The sequence below is a fragment of the Olea europaea genome, chromosome 10 (assembly GCF_002742605.1).
Source record: "Olea europaea var. sylvestris chromosome 10, O_europaea_v1, whole genome shotgun sequence".
NCBI classification, from domain to species: domain Eukaryota; kingdom Viridiplantae; phylum Streptophyta; class Magnoliopsida; order Lamiales; family Oleaceae; genus Olea; species Olea europaea.
The window spans coordinates 4,690,995-4,704,295 of record NC_036246.1 but is presented as its reverse complement, the minus strand read 5'-3'; positions in this window follow the sequence as shown (position 1 = coordinate 4,704,295).

Below are 13,301 nucleotides of genomic sequence, written 5' to 3'. Positions count from 1 at the left end.
GGATCGGGACACATTGCTTCTCAATGTCTTAACAAAAGGATAATGATCTATGTGCCAATGGGAAAGTAGTGAGTGATATACCTGAATTAGAGGATGCTAGTGATGGAGATGGAGTAGAAAACCCGTTCGTGGGGGAAGCAACTGTGGTGATGCGTGCTCTCAATATACAAATCAAAATGGATGACGAGGAGCAGTAACGGGAGAACATCTCTTATACTAGATACCCTTATTTAGTTTGATTATTGATGGGGTGTTTGTACTAATATTATTAGTACTAAACTTGTTGAGAAACTAGGATTGTTGACAAACATCCTAAGCCTTACAGTGATTAGATGAATGTGAAAAGGTTAAGGTATGTTGACAAGTCTTGGTGAATTTCTCGATTGGAAGGTATAGTGACGATGTGATGTGTGATGTAGTTCCTATACATGCTGGCACTTTTTGTTGGGTAAGCCATGATGGTATGATGGGAAGGTAAAGCATGATAGATTCAAGAATAGGTACGACTTTGTAACAAATGGGAGAGCTGTTATTCTTGTACCTTTAACACCACAACAGGTCTACGATGACCAATTGAGATTGAGAGGTAAGAAAGAAAAGAAAAGCAAAGAGAGGCAAAATGAAAGTAGGAGAGAAGATAGTGAGGTGGCTAGTAGTGAGAAAAAATGAGTTGAGCCACAAGAGGGAAAAGAAAAAGAGTCTTTCGAGAAGATAGAAATGTCAAAAGTGAGTTTCTATGCAAAAAAGAGTGAGATTGAGAGTGCTTTAGTGAGGGCTAACAAATCCCTCCTCGATTTGGATATTTCTGTCTAACAAGATTTCAAAGACCTAGTCCATGAGAACAAGCCTATTAGAATAAGGCCTAGTCCAAGCATTGAGCATCAACTTGTGGATGATACTATAGTTTGTGGCAAGGATTTATATGTGCATGATAAGTATTTGAGATATAATGATTTGTGGAGAATTGGATAAAATGTGTTGGGCACTAATTTGATTGTTTCCACTTCTTACTCATGTTTTGATATAAGTTATAGTTTAATTCCTTTGACTATTATTGTAAGTGGTAGCTTAGATGGAAAGCAAGGGATTGAATTATATACATCTCAAGGTAGCAAAAAGCGTAAAGTATTCAAACTACGTGATTGAGTTTGGGTGTGTAGGCAAAAAGGACGTGTTCGAATGCAAAGAAAGTCAAGGTTTCATCATAAAAGAGATGAACCATTACATGTCATTGCCATAATTGAGGACAATGGCTATACTTGGATATTCAAAGTAAATACACTTTAATTCCTGTCATCGAAATCTCTAATGTTGCCTCGTTTGATGCAGGTATGGATTCAATTTTGAATCCTATTGAAAAGAGGGGGATGATACAATCTTCGAAAGGCAACAAACTTACAAAGATCCAGCTCAACTCAAAGAGGAACCTAAGACAAAATCAAGAGCTAATGAGGATCAGGGTGGCCATGGAATGAGTTGTTTGAAATACGAAGGCCAAGATCGTGAGTGCAACAAGCTAAATAATAACTTACATGTTGAACATGAAGGTGGGATCAAGTTTAGAGCTTTGGATTCAAGTTTTGGAAGATATATGAAAAAAGAGCTGCGTGGATGAAAACGTAAATAACTTTCAGCTAGGATTTTCTTCCATGAGTACAATCCGAAAATCTCGAAAATTTTGCACATGAAAAAAAGGGGTCAATATTAAAGCTATGTAACTGCATAGCTTTAAAGGGAATGCAGTCGCATACCCTATTATTGAGACCAATCTGAAGATTTCAAATGGTCTATGAGACCTCATGGCGTGACACTATGCTACCGCATAAATTCTGGACGCGATTTTTCCAATTTCATAAAATCTTTTATTTGTGTTAGAACCCTATTTTTTTTTTTTTTTACTTTTGTACTCTTTAGACTTTAAATTCGTGTAAACTAGTGTTTTAAGAGTTTCCTATAAATAGAATTCATTATTTACATTATATAACTTTTATTCATTCAATAAAAGAGATTATTTTCTGAGCATAATTTTACTTTCAATTCTTTGTTTTTCATTGAACGATTTTCAAACTTATCAAGAATTAATTTCTTGTGGTGTTCAAATATTCTGAGTGAGATTTAGAATTTTTGTGATAAAGGGATCAACATATTGTCAGGGATTGTGTTGGTTACTTGGTTCAATTTTTTGGGTCAAACTCAAAACTTTGACTTCTTGGCTTTCTTGGTTTGAATCAATCTCATGAGGGTTTCGTAGCTACTATTACTATGTGGGTTCGCATCACGTTTATTATTCAGCATTTATGTGATCAAGTATTAAGAAAAATAGGAAAACTTGATAATGCTAAAGCCCTACTGGTTAAACTTGAAGAACTTTAATTGGTTAAATTTTTACCTAATAAATTGTTCCTTCTAGAATGATTTTTCAATTTTAAGATAGACTCAATTAGAGATTTAGATGACAATGTTGATACCTTTAATAAATTGGTACAAGATATCACTAATACTGGTGATAAGGTATCTAAGAAGAATAAGGTTGTTCTAATCCTCAATGCCATACTTGAAGCATATAGAGAGGCCAAAGCTATCATTAAATATGGCAGGGATACTCTGACTCCTAATGTGTTTATAAATTCTCTAAAGACTAATGAATTAGAACTTAAAGCTGAAAAGCATGTGAAGGATTTTGAGAGCTTAGTTGTGAGAGGTAGACCACCAAATTGGCAAAGTAATAATCATGATAATTAGAGTTATCAAGGAAACATTAATAACAAGAAAAAGGATAAAGGGAAGTATAGGTCAAAGTCCAGGACTGGAAATAGCAAATGCTATGGGTGAGGGACGATTCCTTACTTTATGAAAGATTGTTACAAGCAAAAGCATTCACCAGAGAGAGGAATGTAGATGAGGGAAATGTAGTTGAACCCCTCGATGCTAAGACTATGGATGTCTATGTTGTTACCAAATCCATTTCTAATTTGAATAGTGCAAACTTTGCCGATAACAACAATCAGAATCAAAATTTAATTTTGGATTCCAGTTGCAATTTTCACATGACCTCTAGAAAACCTTGTTTAGAAAACTTTAAGAATATCAATGGTGGCAATATTGTGATAGGCAATAATGCTACCAGCAGGGTTATAGGAATTGGTAATGTAACTTTGAGGTTTGAAAATGATATACCTTTAGTCTTGAAAACGCAAGATATGTCCCTAATTTAAATAGAAACCTAATTTCTATGGTGATCTAGATGACATAGGCCTACAAGATAAACAAGGGTCAATTATCATTTTCAAAGGTACCAAAAGAAATGGTATAGATGTCACTAGAGCTAATGTTGTTCTAAGTCACACTGCTGAGCCCTCAAGTGATGAAATTGATGCCACTCTGAAGTGGCACAATAAGTTAGCACATGTAAGTGAAAAAAACCCTATAAAACTTAAGTGTCTGTGGTAAGGATGTAATTTCCAAAGTTCCCATGTGTGAGTACTACATCTTGGACAAACAACACAGACTTCATTTTAATACTGAAAAGCACAAAACTACATCTATTTTGAAATATATTCTGACTTGTGGGGTCCTTCTTCCACCATTACTCTAGGTGGAAATAAATATTTTCTATCCTTTTTAATGAATTTTCGAGAAAGGTTTGGAATTTTCTTTTGAAACAAAAATTAGATATTTTAGAAAAAAAAAAATTTAAAGTTTTGCAAACCTTAATTGAAATCAACTAGTAAAAAGATTAAAGTTCAGAAGACTAAGAATTGCTTGAAATTTTGTAATGCTGAATTTAACCAACTTTTGCAAAATAAATGAGCTTCTTAGACATAAATATGTACCCTATGTTCCTCTACCAAATGGAGTTGCCGAGAGGATGAATAAAACCATTTTAGATAAAGGAAGATGCACGATGGTTAATTCATATGTTCCTATCTAAACTATTGTGGGGTGAAACTATTATGACAACTACATATATAATAAATAGAAACCTTTCTAGTTCTTTAGAAGGAAAGAATCCTAAGGAGGCCGATTATACTCATTTGAAAACCTTTAGCTATGTTGCCTACTTTAATCATAATATAAGCAAGCTGGAGTCTAGATTCCATGAATGTGTTTTTATGGGTTATCCTGAAGGGGTGAAAAGTCTAGATGTTTCTAAATGATCACTAACAGGAATGTCACATTTAATGAATATGATTCCCTACAGAGATAAGAAACTCAATGATGAGGTTTATGTGCGAAAACAAGAAAAGCAGACTAAGATAAGGTGAAGTTTGGATCTTTCCATGAACCTATTAATGAGGATCAGGCTAGAAATTAAGTTAGAAATGCTTCTAATCTTGAGAGAAAATAGAAAGCACTCTTCATAAGGTAGATGAAGAATAGGAAAATCTCTAAAAAGGTTACCAATTAGCTAGAGATAGGACTAAGATAGAGATAAGAGAACCTGCTAGAATGAAAGAATATTTATCTTTGGCCATCTTATTATATCAAGATTTTGGACTTTAAAAAGCCTAAATCTTATGATGAGGCTATTAACTATCAGTTATCTAGAGACTAGCAATCTGCTATAGAAGAAGAAATGAGGTCACTTTCAACGAACAATGCCCGAATATTAGTTCCTAAACTTGCAAAAATCCTTAGTTGACTACAAATGGATTTATAGTAGTCAAGAAGGTAATTGTTAACCTCTTAGGTTTAAAGCTAGATTGGTAGCAAAGTGGTTTACATAAAATCTGGGACTGATTATAACAAAAAAATTCACCTGTTATAAAATAAATTGCTATAAGATTGGTTTGGTTGACCAGTATGACTTAGAACTTGAATTGAACAGATGGATGTTACAACTGCCTTCTTACATGGTGACTTGGATAAGACAATCTATATGTGCTAACTACATGGCTTTGTTGATGATAAGAAACAAACCATGTTTGCTTGTTAAAACGATTATTTTATGGGCTAAAACAATCACCTAGATAATAGTACAAGAGATTGTTAATTTTGTGTCATCTGTTGGTTTTTTTTTTAATCATTGCCTTTATTTCAAAAGAAGTAAAGATAATTCTATAATTGTTTATCTACTTTTGTCTGTAGATGATATGTTATTAATTAGACAAAATATAAGTGACATTAATGACATTAAAAGATCTTTAGGGTCTGAATTTGAAATAAAGGACTCAAGTCATGTAAAAAGAATTTTAGGTACGACAATCTTTCACCATCTGTCTATGTGGAAAAAGTATTGTCTAAATTTGCTATGCATAGATCAAATTTAGTCTTTTTGTCTTTTGCTAGTCATTTCAAACTTAGTAAAGATCAGTGTGCTATCGATGATTATGATGTTAAATACATACAAAAGGTTCCTTACACTAATATTGTGAGGTATATTATGTACACTATAGTTTGCACCAGATTTGATGTAACTCATGCCATAAGTATACTTAGTAGGTTCATGGCCAATCCTAGCCCTGAATATTGGACTGCTTTAAAATGGTTATTGAGGTACTTAATATAATTTTCTAACTTAGGTTATGTTTTAAATCCTACAAAGATGGTGTTATTTTAAATAGCTAATGTAGATTTTGACCATGTTGGTAGTAGTGATAATAGTAAGTCAAAACATCTCTTATATTTTTACTTTATGTGGTACATGTATATGCTAAAAATCTCAACCGCGATCTATTATATTGCCTTATCTACTACTGAAGCGGAATATGCGGCTGCTACTGAAGCCATTAAGGAATATTTATGGGTTAAAGGTTCGTTGTGTGAGTTAAATGAACTTTTCAATTCTATAGTTGTTTATTATGATAGTTAAAATGCCATTCGTTTATGCAAAAATCTAGTTTTTCATGAAAGAACTAAGTTTATAGATATTAGAATACACTTTATTAGAGAGATAATTCAAAAAATATATATATTGCTAGAAAAGATCCCAACTCAATTCAATCCAACTAATATGGAAACAAAGGTATTTCCTCTTAACAAGTTTCTGTCTTATTTATAAATGCTAAGAATTGATACTAGGTAAACTTTGTGTTGTTGCAAGTGCATAACCCTTGTTGCTGGTGATCACTATAGAACTAATTATTAGTTTCTATTACTTCGTGGTCTTGAATGTCTTGTTTATTGGCATCGAAGTGAAATTTTTCGGGCTATGATGCTTAATCCAGTCTAATATCTAATAAATAGACAATGATGAAATGGGGCCTTGCTTATTTGATAGCTAATTCGTTGCCTGATAATTTAGTTGATGGAGCCTAGACCCCAAGCCAAATAAATGGTTAAAATGCACTTCTAGAAGTGCAACTTTAGTTGCCAATTAAGTGCAAAATTGTCAGCTGCTCTAAGCCGTCGATCACCATTGGAGATCAACGGTGTTGGATTGGTGTATAAAAGGAACTCGTGTGTTGTCCTAATCACTTGAATTGTTTGATATTTGTGGAGTCCTCTGGAGTGTCTCTCTCTGAGTTTTTCCTTTCTCTTTTCATCTCTGCTGACCTCCAACATTTGGTTGGTAGATTAATTATTATAGAAAGTTAGATATTATCCGCATTAGATAGAAATAGAGGTGAGTCCTCTTTATAAATCAAAAAGCAAATCACTAAACTTTATATCCTTTATTGTCGAAGTTTCTTGATAAAGATCCTAAAATTGTAAGAAAAAGGCAAAGACATAAAAATTATAAGAGAAAATAAAGATAAAAATAGTAAGATTCCCTTTTTAAGAGAAAAAAAATTTCTTTTTAGATTATGTTATCTTAGTAGACCTTTTTGGTAAATTTACTTTCTCTTATAATTTTTATATCTTTTTGCCTTTTCTTACAATTTTCAAGATCTTTTATCAAGAAATTCCGACATTGATAGACAGAAAGCTCAATATTTTGCTTCTTGATCTGTAAAGAGGAGTCATCTCTATTTCTATTTAGTGTGGATAATACGTGGCTTTCTATAACAATTAATCTACCAATTTCTCGACTTTCTAAACAAATATCAATAAATTCTTAAAACTTTCTACTGAACATTAAAGCAAAGTAGATGATATATACTTATCTAATGGCATAGAATATTAAAACTAAAGATCAATATGTTTGCAATAACCTTGAGTATTTTACCGTTCAGCAAATTAATTTCTTTAAATTTTTTTATCAACTCTCTGTTAACATTTTTCTTGACTTTCTAAGAAAGGCTTAAAACTATAATTAAAAAGCTTTTCATCATATTTAAGAAGGCTTAAACAAACTCCCAAAATTGGGATACAAAACAGCTAGCTTAACTCAGAGGATAACTTTATCTTTTTAATCATGGAATCCAGAATAAAGAGGTTGAGAGCATTATAATATAGAAAAGATAAAAAGATTATTATTTTTGAATAAATTAATTGCCTATTTAGTGTTTTCTTTGTTAGGCCTTGCCCAAAAAATAAATAAAGTAGACGAAAATTATAACCAAGAGAAAGTGTGAAAATGATTTACTTTAATTCCGACGTATTTGAATTTGTAAAAATGTATTTGAATTTACAGAGATTATGAAGAGAATTTTGAGACAAGTGTGATAGTGTGCTTCGTGTTTTTCTCCCTGTGTGTTTCTTTTGTGGGTAATATGAGTATTTATAAACACTAGTATATCACATCTATAATTTTGATACTGTATCACTTTATAAGTGTGTGATTTATAATTAAAGAGAAAATAATAAATATTATACAACTTTACATGTGTGCGGTCTAAAAATGACTGTATGAAATTATTGACAACTTTTTTTTTGTCATTCTGACAACCTTATCTCCGAGTTTCCTCCTTTGTTGACTTTGCTTAATAATTGACTACTATTCTTTTTCTTTACGTCTTTTCATCTTTCTATCTTTGTTGTCTTTTCTTCATTCTCAATTATTGCACCTATATGTCCATGATTTCAATATATGATTCTTCTAACTTTGGATCCATTTAACTATTTTTTCCATTGGATATGTATTCTTCTTCTTTTGTATCCGATTGGTTTCAGTAAATTCACTATTAGTTTCTTGAAATGTCATCAGATATAAATTCTTTTCCTCAATATTTGGTATTGGAATTTTTTCTATTATGATTCTTATAGCAAGATGCTCTTGATAGAAAATAACTCCGTTATTCCATTTTGCTACTAATCTGAAATCATTACTTTGGACCTTATATGTGTGTGTGAGAGGCTATATCGTTGTAGAAGTGTCAATTAAATGTTTCATAAGAAATGACTGAATTATCGTACATCAGGTGAATGTAGTTGCTTTGTGACATGAATAATGAATACAAATTGAAATAAATAAATAAATAAGAAAATGTTTTATATACTTTAATGACACCTAAGGAGCACAGAGTTTAGATCTGCTTTTCAAAATTAGCCCTCCAACTTGCTGCCCATTCATTGATTTATTGACACATCACTTTAAATTAATATTTCTAACTTTTCTCTCACTATCACTTGCACTTAAAAAATAAGTGTAAAATAATGTGTCAATGAATCATTAGTAAATAGCAAGCTGGACAACAGATCTCAACATACATTATTAAGCCTCGTGTTTGAGCTCATTTTTAACTCAAAATGTATTTTAGAATAATATTTTGTTGAAGGATGCATGGTTTAGAGCTAAGAAAAATTTTTGGATGTACATATAAAATTATTTCATGGAAAAATTTATGGTTGAGAACGAGTTTGGAAAAAATGAGTTTTTCAAAAAATAAGGGCGAAACATAGGCTAAGCAAAATTAGGAACCATGGTCATCAATTCAATTTTGATTGGCCATGGCAACTTTGGGTAATCAACACAGGCCAAAATATTAAGTAAACTAATAAGTCGAGTTAAGTGTTTTGATGGCCGCTGAACTTGTCCATTGAAAGATATTTAGAGGGTGTTTGAGAGCAATTTTTACGTAAAAATGCATTTTGCAATAGTAAATTGATGGAAAATGTGTGGTTGAAAAATAAAGAAATTTTTTTTATTTACGTGTAATATATAATTTTAATAAAGAAAGTGTGGTTGAAAAGAAAAGAGAGAAAAATACATTTTGAAAAAAATGGGTACCGAACGAGGCTTTATACTACCTAAATCAAGGCTTAATGGAAATCTAGAAAATTGTAAATTGGATAATATCGTATGAGAATAGAACAAAAACAAGATGACTTTTATTATGTTTGAAAACAAAACAAAATAACTTGTATTACCCAAAATCACATTATACATTAGGCATGAAAAAAGACAGATTACAAAAGTAGGTAAATACCCAAAATCATATCATATACAGATACTAGTAAAATTCTGAAAACAAAAAGATTAATATTTTTCCCTCTAACAAACAGAAACTGCATCCGACTATAAAGTAATACAGAAAATTTATTGTCCATGTGTTTCCGCCTTATCTATGTATTGCAATTCATCCACCAATACATTTTTTTCCTTTTTATGATTATTTTGTCAAATTATAAGTTGTATCACATTACGTTTCTCATGCAAAGTACCCAACTTGTATTATCACATTGTGCTACCTAACTTGGCAGCCATGGAAGGAACGAACACCTCTTGCTACATGGGGTTCGTGGAGAAATGTCGAAATTAGCCTCGGATCTAACTCATGCTTGGTGGATCCCAATTTCAAATGAAACTTCAATCCTTATTACGACTGATAATAGATTGACGGCTCGACCCTCATAAACACGAGCTCAGCCCGATTCTGTGGTTGAGCTAAGCTCTATTTACACGTGAAGACCGAGGCTCAATTTGACCCTTTGACTCATGGATCTCATTGGTCAAACCATCCACAATGATATATATATTTTTTTAGATTAATAATAAATTTGAAATCTTCCTTTTTTTTTTTGCTTAATGGATACTTTTGACATGACGAGGGTAAAGTTAAATGTGAACAAGATATTATATGTACAGTATTTCTATTAGAAAAATTAAAGAAAGTCAACATAACTGTTACGAAATATTGAGCCAATTTGCAACAATTCAGTGATAGTACTCATGCCACTTGTTATGAATATTAAGGACAAGAAATATAGGCAATATGAGAAATAGTTAATCACACTAGAAACACAAAATTTACGTAGAAACCTAAATCCGGGAAAACCATTGAAGAGGCGAAGATTCACTATAATCAATAGCAAAGAAGTACTAAATGATCTCGCAAGACTCTCAACCTCTCTCTCTCATCTAAATCCTCTCACTTTGATGTTTTCTCAAAACTATACAATGTTTTTCTATATGTTCAAGCTTATTGAAGAGGCCAAACCATGTAAAGTATATATAGGAGCCTAATTTTCATGTTTTCAATGAAGTAGAATACAAGAATTTCAATTAGAAATGCAATAGGAGTCTAATATGTAAAAAGGAGAAAAAAAATGAACCATGAATCAGAGCCCCCAGAGGAAAGTCATGCATGTTTTGCAACGTATTTACATTGGAAAGAATCAAAGTGTAAAACCAATGAGTTTTCTGCATGACTAACAAGAAAAATAAAGGTCTAGAGAATCAGAGAAAAAGATATAAAGATAAAGAATAGTTCAAATCAACACAAATTAATATTATTACTTCAGAAGTTATATGCTTTTACTTATTTTTCGTTATTTTTATATTTAATTTTTAAATTCAAGAATAAATAGGATGAGTTCAAAGCATTAAAGCAATTTTTTAATATATTCATTAACACTATTCCAGACTCATAAGAGTTTCAAAATGGTATTTAGCACAATCGATGCGATTGTGCTTAGAATAAATCTACGTAACATTGGGTTACTTCTACATTGTTTCACGTATGAAAACACTTCAATTTTATTAGAAAATTGCCGCATAAACTTTGCTAAACAACATTACTCAACAAGTTTTCACACCGGAAGATGCTCCTGATCATCAATAACGTTTTTTAATAATGCAAAGATTCGAAATGTACCAAGATTCAAAGCCTTTGATGGAATGGGCAGATCAAAATCCCATCATACTTCCTTTCTATATTAGTTTTGGTATTATTTTAGAACAAATACATGTACACATTTTGGACAGTTTTTGAAGTAATATCTAAAAGTATTTCCATGATATAAGAAAATGATTGCAAATTATTTTTACAATTGCAATAGTATTGTGTTATCTAAAAAAATATGCTTGTATATTTCATACTTAAATAAGAAATATACGAGGTTATACAAACTATTTTGCCTGTATTCTTTGATAGTGTTGATATGATTGAATTGAATGTGAAGATTATATTTCTAAATTTTGTGTAATTCAATATTGAAAAATTGAAGATTGAGCATAAAATTATAAATCGACTTGCATATTCATATGCGTTTTATATTTTGTCCTTCATATATTTTAATATTTATTTTATACTTATGTTGAAAAAATAAAAATCTGAAATTTTTTTTCTAACATTTGGTTTGGTAAGTGAATGTATGGTGTTCTGCATTCTTAGTATTTATAAGTGCAAAAATCAGTATATACAGTAAGCTATAATATGGTAGGTAGCATATACGGTAAGTTGCCTACAAATACGGTAGGCTACATATACGGTAAACTGTAAATATGGTAGACAGCATATACGGTATTGAAATTTATTGTAGTGGACGAAACCGGATACATTCATACTGTATATGCATTTTACATATCATATATGCAACGTACTGTATTTACGCATACCGTATTTGCAGCTTACCATTTATACAGCATACCGTATTTGTATCAGACCGTATTTACAGTACACCATTTTTACAGCACACCGTATTTGCATATATTATCTTTAGATACCGTGTTTGGCAGATATTGGTTTTTGTAATTCAATATTGTTTTCTTTTTTATAATTTTATTTCGGGAAATTTAAAAAAAATGTGATTATGAAATTGCTAATTTTTAAATATGTTTTTTGTTGAAGATAAAAATGATTTTATTATGCTATTTGTAAAAAAAAAAAAAAAAAGATTATTGTAATTTTATTATCGTAATAAGAAGATTTACTACGATTATTAAAAAAAAATTCACAACACAATAAATCCATACTTTTAACCCGATGACTGCAAAAGTCTTTTGTGTATCAATAAAACATTTCTCATTCAAACAATAATGCCAAATTTTTTGGCATCATGCTTTCATTTTCGTCTTTTCAAAAATTTAACTTTTTTCGTTTTTGTCTTCATTTTTTTAGATTCTTTGTTGTTAGCAATGATTATTTCTTTGAGATTTTTTATTGTATTATATTGAAATTAAACTTATTCTTGTAATTATAATTTTTTATTAGATTTAATGCATATTTTTAACTAATAAAATAACAAACTAAACAAATATAAGGTTGCATGATTAAATTAAAAAAAAAATCGTTGCATGACCGCACAGATTGTATTATAGCATATACGGTAAGTTATATGTTGTAATATGCATATTGCTGTAATATAACAAAAAAAATTGTACAACAATAATTTCTCATTATATTATGCTAAACATTGTATTATAATATATACTTATAGTATGTTATATCTTAACTATAACATATAGTATTATAGCATGCCGTATTTGCACATATTGTCTTTAGACTAATCACCAACATTGGTTATAAATAAATCCAAATCTCATGTATTGTAGATTTAATTCATATTAATTTACACAATTGCATTTCTAGTATAGACATTGCAGTGGTTTAATTCGCTCTAGAATGACTTCAAAGTTATTTTGCACCGACATAAGAAATTTCAAATGTATAATATGTGCCACTGCATAATTATAAATCGACTTGCATATTCATATGCGTTTTATATTTTATCCTTCATATATTTTAATATTTATTTTATGCTTATGTTGAAAAAATAAAAAATCCGAAATTTTTTTCTGACATTCGGTTTGATAAGTGAATGTATGGTGTTCTGCACTCCCGATATTTGTAAGTGCAAAAATCGGTATATACGGTAAGTTGCACATACAGTCGGTAGCATATACGGTAAGTTGCCTGCAAATATGGTAGACAACATATACGGTATTGAAATTTATTATAGTGGACGAAACTGGATTCATTCATATCGTACATGCATTATATATACCGTATATGCAACATACCGTATTTACGTATACCGTATTTACAATTTACCGTTTATGTAGCATACTGTATTTACATCATACCGTATATGCAGCACACCGTATTTACAGCTTACCGTATTTGCATCATATCGTATTTACAGCATACCGTATTTGTATCATACCATATATATAGTATACCGTATTTGCACATATTGCCTTTAGATACCGTATTTGGCATATATTGGTTTTTGTAATTCAATATTGTTTTATTTTT